This window comes from Opisthocomus hoazin, chromosome 4 (assembly GCF_030867145.1).
Source record: "Opisthocomus hoazin isolate bOpiHoa1 chromosome 4, bOpiHoa1.hap1, whole genome shotgun sequence".
NCBI lineage: Eukaryota > Metazoa > Chordata > Aves > Opisthocomiformes > Opisthocomidae > Opisthocomus > Opisthocomus hoazin.
The window spans coordinates 86794122-86806375 of record NC_134417.1 but is presented as its reverse complement, the minus strand read 5'-3'; the positions used below and the strand labels follow the sequence as shown (position 1 = coordinate 86806375).

Here is a 12254-nt window from a genome sequence, read left to right as displayed (position 1 = left end):
TACTGGGTTTATCGTTGCTTTGCTTTCCACAAAGGCACAAAGAACCCACGGGGTGTTAATTACCATATTAATTAATAATTTTTTTACAGTTCTTCACAGAAGATAGGTGTCTACAGCATCTGTTGTGAAGACCCAAGAAGTGGTCAGTCCTGTCTATTAAAATAAGCTGGGAAAGGAAACCGCATCTCATTAGCCTCCTCTGCACGTTCGCTGGGTGACAGGAGAACTTCTGGAGGCAGTTCGAACCCGCAGCTCCGCGGTGAGCCTTCTAGCCCCTGACTCTTTTTTGTTCTGCAGGGCACCAGGATAACCATGTGCTCCCAGGTCTTCCTGTTAGGGCTGTGGCAGCGTGACAAGTTTACTGGGATGGAAGGAGAAGATAGGAAAGAGGTGGAGGGAGGAGAGGGGGAACTCATCTGCCCTGATGTAGATATTGAACAACTGGACTTCAAAGACTCTGTTAGTCACCCCGGGCTCCGTGTACAGTCAGGGGAGAGGAAAAGGAGCTCAGCAGAGATATTCGTCTCCTTCCAGGACAGGAAATGCCTGTTTCTCTGCTGCCTGTATGAGACATCTAGGTATCTACCGACTTGGTCTGTGAAGTTAGCTGAGATGACCTTGCATGGCCTATTGGTTGTGGCACTTCCCTGGGAAAAGAGTCTGAGCTCTGCCTCTGCTCCAGGGATGGAGTTTCTTCTGATAGAGTTGCTGCAAAGTACAGGTCATACAGACACAAGCAATGATGAAAGCACAGTCTCCCTCCTTCCTCCTGCCCAGGTGGGTTCTTCATCACAGGGGGTGAGGTATCGCTGAGGAAGGCGGAAGACGCATGCTTGAATGTCCTCCTGTAGAAGGAACTCAGTCCATGAGCTGGAGAATGGTTTTGCCAGTAGGCAACTGCCTAGAAGTGGGAACCACCTCCTCTGCAGTCCCTGCTTTGCCTGTGAGGTAGTAGCAAGGTACCATTATCTTCTGTAAGGAGGAAGACTACCATTGAGGTCTTGCCATGACCCAGAAGCCTCGACAGACCAGTCACTTTAGGGGGTTTAGGCTGAAGAGTGATTTCAGAGGTCCAGATGGACTTGGAAGTGAGTTGAGTGTCCAACTTTTCACGCTTGTCAGGCCTAAGGCTCTACCTAGGCAGGAACATGAAATGTCAAAGTTAAAGAGATGCCTCTTCACTCATCTGTACCTGACATCTGGGCAAAGCAAACCTGACGTCTCTCTCATGAGGGTGTCAAACCAAGCTCTTGCTGGCCTTCCCCCGGGTTTCTGACAGCGCTTGGATGCTCCATGGTGGATCACAGGCATGAGGCACCGGCTGAAGGGCTCTAGTAACGGCTGCTCCAGGGTACTGCTGTTTTTCCAACGCCTTGCTGTGCACCACAGTGAAAGCCTTCCAGGCAGAAGGCTGTGCTGTGGGCTGGTGGGAGGCAGAGAAGGAGGATGAATGACACAACATGTTACAGACAGAGAAGAGAGCCGGTATCCTGGGCCGCATCAAGAGAAGCGTGGCCAGCAGGTCGAGGGAGGGGATTCTGCCCCTTTACTCCGCTCTCGTGAGACCCCACCTGGAGTACAGCGTCCAGCTCTGGAGCCCTCAACATGAGGAGGACACGGATGTGTTGGAGCGGGTCCAGAGGAGCGCCACGGAGATGATCAGAGGGCTGGAGCACCTCTCCTATGAGAGCAGGCTGAGGGAGTTGGGGCTGTTCAGCCTGGAGAAGAGAAGGCTCCAGGGTGACCTTAGAGCAGCTGCCAGTACCTGAAGGGGCCTACAGGAAGGATGCAGAGGGACTTTTCACAAGGGTGTGTAGTGATGGGACAAGGGGGAATGGCTGTAAACTAAAAGAGGGCAGATTTAGATTAGATATTAAGAAGAAATTCTTCACCATGAGGGTGGTGAAACACTGGCACAGGTTGCCCGGAGAAGGTGTGACTGCCCCCTCCCTGGCAGTGTTCAAGGCCAGGTTGGATGGAGCTCTGAGCAACCTGGTCTGAAGATGCCCCTGCTCATGGCAGGGGGGTTGGAACCAGATGACCTTTAAGGTCCCTTCCAACCCAAACCATTTTATGATTCTATGATTCTGTGCTGAGGATTGTGTAACTTCTGACATGTCCTATAGAGCACGATCCCATACCAGGCAGCTGACACCGTGCCATGCCATGTTAGTACCACTTACTTGATACAGTTACTGTTAAATGACATTATCGTCTTGTCAGAGGTTCTCCAGTTCCATGTCTACTTCGTCCTGACGGGGTAGTTCCTTAGGTAACGGCCACTGCGTGGCACCCAGCCGGAGCTGCACGCTGAGCTGTGTGGGGGCCTTCACCCTGCTGCAGACCAGCACCCACCAGGACCTGGTTTGCATTTAATTGCACCTCAGGAAAAGGAATCCTCATCGTTTGGGAAGTAAAATCCCTTGGCACTGTAACCCGACCAAGCCCACCTTTGCTGACGTGATGGCCCCTGATAGCTTTTCCACATTTCACACAGCACTGGACTCTCAAGTGCTTTTTACAAACTTGACCACCTCCAGTGCCTGGCGGGGTTTGTTTTCCCACTATTATTTTGCTTCCTCCAAATGACCTCCACACCTTGATATTTTTATTTATTTATTTTGTTCTTTCCCCAGCAGCAGAGAAACGGGCAAGTGGAAGTGCATCCCGTGCAAGGCCCGGGAGCAGTGCGGAGGCAGCCGCGCAGCCGCTGCAGGGGTTTGGCAGCTGGCGTGGCGGTGAGCAGACGCAGGTAGAATGTTCTTCCGCGGCTCCTGCCGAGCGCCGGGCAGTTCGCTCTCTGCCGAGTCCCAACGTCGAGCAAAAAGCAGCTGCTTAAGGTGGAATTTGAAAATCAGTCATAAGATAAACAGGTTGCAACATTAAGCGCTCTCCAAGGGAAAAGCAGCGCGCAGCATATGTTCTTACTTTGGAAGATATTTAAAAAAAAGAACTTTAATGGACCCTTTACTGGCTTATGCTAGTGGAGCTGTTAATTAATTAAATAACTATATGTGAATGGCATCCATTGGGAAAGAGCCTCACAGCTTCCAGATGCCAGTTATTGGCCCCATTACGGGCCTAAAACTATTACAGTAAATCATTACATGCTCCAAGACGAACTGGCACGCGGTTGCTGTGAGGAAGGATGGAGCTATTCGCACTTGCACCATTTTGTGCCAGTTTCTATCTAGTGAGATTAATTAGTACTTTTAGAAGTGCAAGTCAGAGCTATAAAATATTAAAGGATATTCCATCAGTGGCGTGGAGACATGCTTAAGCAGGGCGTTTAAAACTTTTGGGTGTTGACAGATAGATCGGAGTTGGAACAGATAACGAGCAACATCTGATTTTGATTTTTTTTTTTAAGAAAGGTTGGATTTATAGCTAGCGGGGCTGCATGAGGTCTCCTTTGTGTGCTGCGGGAATACTCAGAGGAGGACATTAAAGTTTATCACCGAAGTTCAGGTGCCAGGTAAGCAAACAGTTTCTCAAGCCAAAACCAATCATTTAAGGCAGTTATTCCAAATACAAAATCAACCAGAAAGTATTAAATAACCTTTTAGCCCGGATCCCCTGCTGGGAGGGGAACATTTCCTGACATTGGATGGTAGCCTAGAATCTATGATCTGGCCTAGAAATGGCTTTTTTTTTTTTCTTTTTTAATTAATAAGCTATAAATTTTCACCCCAGATGACCACTATGGACCTTTCTGTCTTTTTAGGCTGTGAGAGATAAAACCATGGAGTCACCTACATCATCATCCCTTGCCCGGACAGACCATCCCTGGAAAATCTCCTTGCCTGCTCGGTCTGTTCTGAGCCCAAAAGCTGAGTACTGAAGAGGCACTCCAGGGACTATTTATACAGTTTACCCAATAATTAGTTCTCAGAGACATTAATTCATGGGTAGAGCCTTCCTCTGAGAAATTATTCCACAGCTGCAAGCCCTCCTGCAGCTGGACGAGGCAGGCTGAGCGCACGGGCCCGGAGATTTTGCAGTTAATCAGCCAGAGCTTGGGAGGAGCAGCGCCGAGGGAACCTCGGCCACCGTCTTCTCGCTCTGAGCCCCGGTCCGGACCAGACACAAACTCTCTCGGCTGAGCGCAGGAGCTCGAGCGGGGCCGAGGGGGCTAGGGGCAGCGGCGGTGGTGCCTTCACTGACGCCGATAACCAGCGAGAGCCCTCCCACGCGGCCCCGCGGGGCAGACCGAGAGATGCCGTGGCTGATAGACCTCTGCTGCTTACCGCAACAACCTGTTTGCCCAGAAGGAGAGACGAGATCTCCCACGGCTCAGCGGGAAAGCGTCCCGGAGCGCTCCGCGTACGCCCCCGGGACACGTAGCAGGGGTGGCAGGGGGGCTGCAAGTGCAATGCGGCTCGGCCGCTCGCATCCTCGGCAGGCCCATTCCGTGGAGGACAGCAGCCCTTTCCTACACCGTGGTGTACCGGTGTGGACCACGTGTCCAACAGCTCTCCACCATGGGTAGAAAAATTTGGTCTTTATTGGTTGTGAGGAGTCACAAGAGAATCAGTATCTCAGGAAAACCAACCTCGTCTTGCTGCCGCTCCTACAGCCGTGGTCAGAAACCACATTCACACGAACGCTACCGGGAAGTGTGACTTACTGTATGAGAAACGCATGAGTAAGAGTTTGCTGACTAACCCCTCGTTAAAGGAAATAAATTGATTTATTATACGAGCAATGACAAATTGAGGCACCGGTCTTGCAAGTTGGGCTGTGTGAGCAGCTCTCTGTGTCCACGCGGCTCCGAGAGGGCCCAGTAAGGCTGAGAACTGGGTGCTGTAGTTGCCAAACCGGCAATATAGCTGGCTTGATGGCAAAAGGTTGGAAAGTTTGTGTTTATATTTTTCTGATGCGCCTGAGATTTGGGTGGGAGCCATGGGACCTACGGCACCTAAGCTGAAGCAGGAGGACGGCCGGCTGCTTTGTCAGCAGGGCAGCCTTCCCCAGTGCGCGTGCTGGTGAGAAAGCACCGCCTTTTCTGCTTTTAAACAAAAACAAATTGCTTTTAGGACCTTGGATCTGGTGAGGGGAGCGTCGCCATGAGTCCAACACAAACAAAAATACGAGCTGAGCCAAGAGCAGCCCAGTGCTTGTCTCCCATTCCCTGGCTGCAACCACAAGAGACTCCTCTTGGCTTGTGTGAGAGGAGGAGGGAACGCAATCACCAAGCAAAAAACATCGTTTCTACTTGGTAGTTTAACATTACACAGGCAGCAGTTACACTTTTCTACTGAGCATACTTTTCTCCTCTGTGGAGTCTGAGACAGGCCCATCCTTGCAGTAGAGAAAATGAAACTGAGATAGGAAAAATGCAGCTCCTTTTATTTTTTTGTGACACAGATTATTACATTGTGTTGGGTTTTTTTCTGAGTGGAACATTTATAGCAAAAAGACTGATGTGGTGTTAAGCCATCAACGTGATGACTGACGTGCTTGATGGGACAGGGCTACAAGTGACTGGGGCATGAAGAGCATAGGGGGACTAGCAGGAGATGTTTAGCTCATGGCTTTTGATCCAGCCCAAGTGGGGGTGAGGGCAGGTCATCACAGTCCGGTAACGGGACACTGGCCTCTGTGCCGCGAGCCCGTGGGTACCACTGCGGGCCTCTGAGTCACACCGCGAGATGATGGTGGCTGTCAGCACGGCCCGCCTTCCTTCTCCAGCCGTCATCAACCGGCTCTGTGCATGTGCCTTCCTAGCCACCGCAATGATTTTTTCATGCCCCATGCTCTGAGTATTTTGGGAAAGAAGTAGGAAAAAGGAAACCAGCCATATATGATGATTGTACAGTCAGTTCTGGATTTTGACTTTCCAGTTGGAAGAACAATGGACTACTGTTAGAAATCTGGTTCAGTTACGTATGTTCTGGCAGACACAGCTGGAGAAAAGCTTTAGGTATGGATGTGAAGTCCGGTTTGACTTTGTAAAGATGTATGCACACCCTTAACTTCAAAGATATAAATTTTCCCATTGAGTTCCCTGGAACTATTCATGTATTAAACATATGCATGAGCCTTTCTAGAAATAGGGAATATAAATGAGACTACCAAAATAGTTAACCAGAAATACTTTCTGTACAATGAAATAGGAAAATTTACAAGGAGTGAGCACATAGGATCTCTTAGGAATAGATAAAATCTAGGCCATATCGTTAAAGGACAAGGCTTGTTGCTTATGTACGAGAGGGTGTTTCCAGCTACCCATAGTGCAGACTAGAGTGCAGTTTGCATTCGTTACCTTAATTAAGCAATTTAGTGGAATTTAGCATGTGGTGGATTGGCAGGAGGCAACTTGAACTCGGTTTGCGTGGCTGAGATCCTTCCACTGCATTGACAACCCTGAGCCATGCCATCGGGGCAGCACGCTCGGAAATGCATTTCTGTTGGTGGCTTCTGCGCAGAGTCGAACTTGCACAGTGCCATTAGGGCCCGACAGAGAGAACTGATACAGACGAACAAGATCTCAGTACCTGAGCAGTCTGTTGTGGGCAAGGTATCTAGAGTCTGGGGAGAAGTAATGAGTTATCATTCCAGGAGTAGCTTCTCTGGACTAGTAAGACTTCTTCTATTAGTTATTAGCCTCCAATTTTTTTTTTTTATATTCGCATGGGAAATGTTTCTATTTTTGTTGTCTGTATCTATTTCTTCATGTTGTTTCAAGTCTGTTTTTCTTGATAGGCTTATATTTTAGCTTGTGCTGTAGTCATTAGCATCCAAATCTATAGGTTGCCCTGAAGTTACCATGGCCTATGTTTGTGAACATCAGCTATGCAAACTTCCAGCAAATAAACAATATTGTGACTTGAGCCAGTGGTTGGAGGGGAACATCAACCCAGCCTACAGCACTGCCGAATCCATTTTGTGGCTGAAGGCCACTTGTTCTTGCAAAGCTGCGCTATACTCAAGCCTTTTAGACTTGTGTTTGCTAAATCATCTTAAAACAGACCTCTAAGCTTTGCTGTTCCGTGGCAGAAGTTCTGGCAGCTGCATTCTCAACGATCTTCTGCATTTCCTTTCACGCATTAAAAATGGATACTTGAACAAGGCCATCAGCTGTAAGGCTACAAAAAGGCAACTCCTTGTTCAGGAGGACTTAAGGCTTTTCTACAGCTGCATAGGACTGGGGGGGGAGAGGGGAGGTTGGTTCTTTGTGTTAAGACGACACTCTGACCTCCCTTTTCTGCTGTGTTCAAAACCTAATGTCACCCTACCCAGGATTATCAGGATCTGCTTTTGAGTATCAAGATCAATGAACTAATGGGAAGGAAACCTGTGGGGAAACAAGGCGAGTCCAAAATGAGATGAGGCTCCAGTCTCTACTCCAGTCCCTGCTTGTGTTTGTTCTGGTTTACAGTGGGCTGCTTTTGGCACGGGGAGATCCACTGCTCTGACCTTTGGCACACAGCGGGGAAAGACAGGGCAGACAGGGAGGAAATCTGGGACCAGAGAGCACGGTGTAAGAAAATGTACCCTGCGTTCAGTTTTTATTAAACATGCTGGTGCTGAGGGGTTTCTCCATCCCCTTCAAATGTTCTGTTTTGTATCATGATGGCTGTGCAAGATGCAATGCCTTCTGTCCTATCTGGGTGTTGCTGTTGTTCACAGGAATCCTAGAGGCAGCTAAATGCATGGTTTAGTCTGTGGATGAATTAACGTTTTATTTTCAGTACATCCTATCCCATAATTATACCAAATGGTTTTTGGAAAGAGAGTCTGAAGACCTACCTGCTTCCCAAGAATAATGGTTTTGGCTTCAGATAACTGGCAGGACAACAGTGACACTGAAATCCTCCAGAGCAGAGAGTAGCCAGCCGCCAATTCTAAACACGGGGGACTCGGCACATTTTGAACTTTTACACTGGTATTTGGTGATTTCTTACCCTAACAGAAAGCACTTCCATTTGTGTTACTTTATTTTCCTAAAAGCTAGACCTTGCTCCTGCAGGAAACCGGTTGTAGGATCAAAAGATCTAGAAAATCAGCCTTGCTGTTCTGTGTCTGCATGTTTCCATCTTCAGGCTCTAAGTCAGCCGGGCTGTATACATAAAACTGCAAATTCAGAAGGAATAGTTCAAAGTTTTACTCTTGGCTTTCAGACGCTGCAGAATTCTCTTCTCTTTATACTCAGCGCATTCATTTAAATACCTGTCTGTAGCTCCGCCCATAATGTCTTCCAGTACTCCCTCCTCCTTCTCCCATTGCCCACGATACCTTCGATCAACCCACAAGCGGAACAACACTGTTGTGTAACGCGCAGTCCAAACTGGAGTATGGCTTCAGTCCAGAAAATAAACCCCAAGACTGGGTCCCCTTCTTGGCTTCTGCGCCTCAGATCTCCTGTGGGTAGGACACCACACGCACTACGTGACTGACCAGAAAAGGAAGTATTGGGCAATTCTGTTTCCTGGAAGAGATATTAGTAGTGGAAATCGAACCCAAACAAACAAGAAAAGAAAAGCCTGTTTTGAAATCTTGGCACTGTTACGCTGCTCTGACTTTTTCACATTCAGTTCATGGCCAATACTGCTAGGGTTGGGTAAAATGTCACCAAGACTGGTAGATGCAACCTCTGTCCTTTATTCAGAGCAGCAAAATCCCTTGAGCTTCTTTGCAAAACAAAAGTGACGTCAACGCATAACATCCTTAGCAGAGATAAGGAATTTGATCCATATGAGAGACAGGGGTTTACCTGGTGGTTTCTGTGCCCCGGGACAGTGGTTTGGAGCCACTGCCACCACAGTCGAGCGTTGTGCTCCAGAGAGGAGATGCGCCTGCTCTCCCTGTGCCGGGAGGACAGTCCGTCCAGGAGCCGTGCTGGAGCTCCCGGCAGGCGAAGCGCTCGTTTGGGCTGTGCTGCCGGCGGTCGGGCACCGCAGGGGTTTACTGACGTCGGCATGAGTTGATCTGCAACCAGCAAAGACCTGAGAAAAGTCAGAAATTCCCATTTCTACCACAGGGAAAGGCTGATCTGCTACCGTGGCGAGCACGGTGAATAGCGGGCACATTCGGATTCACCTTCTGAGTCGAGGCGGCCCTCACTCGCTCCTATGCCGTGGTGGGAGCTGAAACCTTTGCTGAGCGTTCAGCAGCCAGCGGTGCCCTGGGGAGGCCGAGCAGCGGATCGTGGGCACTCCCTGGCAGGCACCGGGCAGCTGAGCCTCCAGCTAGCACCCGCTGTTCCACTTAACCACACCTGTGGGAGCGAAGGAGAAAGTTCAGCCTGTTGTTAGGATGCTGACGGCATCCCGCAGGGCGTTTCCACAAAACCAATTGTGCTGGGAAATATTTCTGTGCATCTGCTCTGAGGGACAGGGATGTTTAAGTTATTATCTTCAGCCAGGGACTTCAGGCTTCATACGCTCAGAGCGCTTGTGCAGGCCACAGCAGTCGATGGGCAGGGTTGCGTAGCGTCAGCCTGCAAGGTTGGTCGTGAGCAGGATTGCAGAATAACCGCATTTTGAATGCCTCCGAGGCTTTTAAAGACAGCGAGCCCTTTCCTTTAACTGCACGGGCTATCCAGATACCTGGCTCTACTGGCTTCTGTAACTTCACTGCCTCTGCAGCTGGTCTATGTCATTTGCTTAGGGTATTCAGAAATTTTATTAATAACATCATTTTTTTCTGATGGGTGAAAATACAAGCACCTGTATAATTTCACAAAATGTGACTTTATTGTCAGAAAAGTGCCACTGACACGTGAAATAAAGTGCAAGCAGTGGCAGTCGTGTCACTGCAGAACCACAAAGTTAAGGCGTTAAAATAACGGGTGAGGGAAAGTTCCATCATGACCTTGGAAGCAAAAGCTCCTCACCATGGGGCAAGGCAGCTCAGGAGCCATGGGGAGAGGATGGCCTCCCACCAGCTTCCCGCTTCCCAGAAGGGGTTGAATTGTGTCCTGTCTCCAGCTGGAAGGAGCTGTGACAGGAGCTTCGAGTGGCAGCTGCTGTTCCCACCAGGACATGCTCAGAATTGTTCAGAGGAGCAGACCAGCAGCTCTGGTGGTATGTCCTCTCCAGCCAGGTTCTCCTCTTCACGGCAGCCACTGGCTGCTCCTGCAGCCTCCTGACCCTTTTAGTCTGTTTTCTGTTCCCAGCCAAGCCATTCCTTGCCACGTGGGCACTTTTCTACAGGCTCCTGAGTGAAACGGAGCCCTTTGCCTGCCAGCTTCTGATGACCACATGCCTTTCCTTTTCCCCATGCTTCAGCAAAGCCTCGAGACATTCCCCAAACAGCCTTCCCTCTTCTCTACCCCTTCCTCTCTCACTTCCCTACTCAATCTGAGCAGCAGTGAACACTCAGCTTCTGGATGGCTTGGCTGTGTGAGCTGATAGCCTTGCTGGATGAGAAGTTAATAAGCGCTTACTCGTTATTCAGATTTGCAACAATTTTTGTAAAATACTCTTCACAGTTTTACACCCCAGAGCTTCTTCCCACTCGTAGCACAGCTCTACTTTGGAGGCTGTTTCCCAGCTGCCCTTCCACACATTTTGAACCTGGAGTAGAAGAAACCTCCATCATTTCAAGGGTGGCCTCAAGTGCCTGAGACAAGCTGGGTCGTTCCTCCGCTGCGCTGCATTCCACGCCAATGAGGCAGCGCGCCATCAGCCTTCAGATGAGCTGCGCAGGGAACCCGCTGCGGGCCGGTTCGGAAATGTTGTTGTACTTGCACTGCTGCAGTCAGCGTGTTCGTTGAGGGCACGGCCCTATCCGTGAACCAAAATAGTAAGGCGTCCTGCTTCTGAGGGAGGCTAAGGGGAGCCCAGCAAGCGACACATGGCTGGAGCTCACCAGACCAACACCTTCTGATGTTGCACAGCTGGGACAGCACAACTGCTCCTGTGCAGAGAAGGTTCTCCCAACCTTATAATGTTGGGGACACGCTAGAGTAATTTCTATACCTAAAGATCCCATTTTATATTCTCTGGGAAGATGGGGGATTTTTTTGGGTTCTGCTAATGCTGTTTTATCATCAGCTGTGGGACTCTCTTGGACTAGTCTTACTTGTGCCTTGTGAGGTGTGGTGTGCTGTGAGGTGCCTTGTTTACTTGCTTCTGCCATCATTCTTTACCAGATGAGAAAAACACTCTGCTAACATTGTGCAAGTCAAAAGCAAGTTCAGAGTTGTTAAAACTGCTTGAGATTTTACTAAGCAGAAAACAATCCGCTTTGGCGAGATCTGCACTAACGTACACTTATTTTCTAAACCCATTCATTGCACAGTCCAAATACGGCATAGATTTGTTATGTGACTGTGGGATAATACTTGACATTGTGTACGTCTGTGGAAAAGGATTCTTTGTTGAACCTGGTGAACACACAGCACGAGAGATGGGGGGCCAGCTGGGGGCTCGGAGGTGGTACAACTGAAGCGCTGACCGAGTCCGGAGGATGGGTTTGCAGTTGGCGGTCTGGCCGTTCAAAGGGTGTGGACTTGCTATTGCATTTTCACTGACCAGTGTCATCATACGGGATATGCAAAGGAGCGTTAAGTCCGAAAACGCGGCTCAAACCTGCCCCAGGTGACCATGCCCAGCACCATCTACCAATGCACGCAGTATCACTCAGGTCCAGCAAAGGCAAATGGGATGATGTTCACCGATTTCAGCAGCACTGCTGTTTGTATTATGGAGGAGGAGGCTGGGAGACCATGGAGATGCTGGGCTGGAGACAGAACTGTCAGTGATGGACTTGGAGCAGAGCTTTTGGGATGCGCTACAGAGACAGTGCTGCCCCCCATAGCACAGTCTTCTCTCTCAGCAGTATGATAAAGTATGAGGGTATGCACATATTCTAAGTCAAAAATCCTACTCACCCCTTCACAATATGGACAGTTGGTAAGGGAGACATAGAGTCTGTTCCTTGACCATTTTCCAAGCCACCTTCAAGGCCTTGATGTCTGTCTGCTACTGCTAGGAACCTCATGGCCTTGCTTGACCTTTTTTGTAGCAATGCCCTTAAAATCTTGTCCTTCTTATACTCAAAACCCAAGATTTCTTCTCTTTCATATCTCCCCCCAGGGCTAGGAGGTCTTTAGCACAAGCCCAGCTTAGATGTATGAGAAAGAAGCCTGGCAAATGGTTTAAATTAAAAACTAGAGTGGTTGTGCCAACTCCTGCAGTATGAGAGTGCCAAGATCCAGAACGTGGCTGTTCAGCGGCATTTGGCAAGGCGGTGACATCTTGTCACTGCTCTCCCTGAGCACCAAGGCCCACACAGGTACACCGACC

General features: G+C 49.3%; 2 long non-coding RNA genes across 2 annotated transcripts in view; both read left to right on the top strand.

The window, feature by feature from the left end:
• Positions 1–511, top strand: part of LOC142361203 (uncharacterized) — a 28238-nt gene extending 27727 nt beyond the window's left edge. The window contains exon 3 of the long non-coding RNA XR_012763822.1: positions 90–511. This is a non-coding gene — a long non-coding RNA (uncharacterized LOC142361203). The remainder of the gene's footprint in view (positions 1–89) is intronic.
• A 2129-nt stretch (positions 512–2640) lies between these two features.
• On the top strand, positions 2641–5759 carry LOC142361202 (uncharacterized). The gene is made up of 3 exons (XR_012763821.1): positions 2641–2752; positions 3375–3475; positions 3725–5759. It is a non-coding gene; the product is annotated as an uncharacterized LOC142361202 (long non-coding RNA).
• The last annotated feature ends 6495 nt before the right edge of the window (positions 5760–12254 follow it).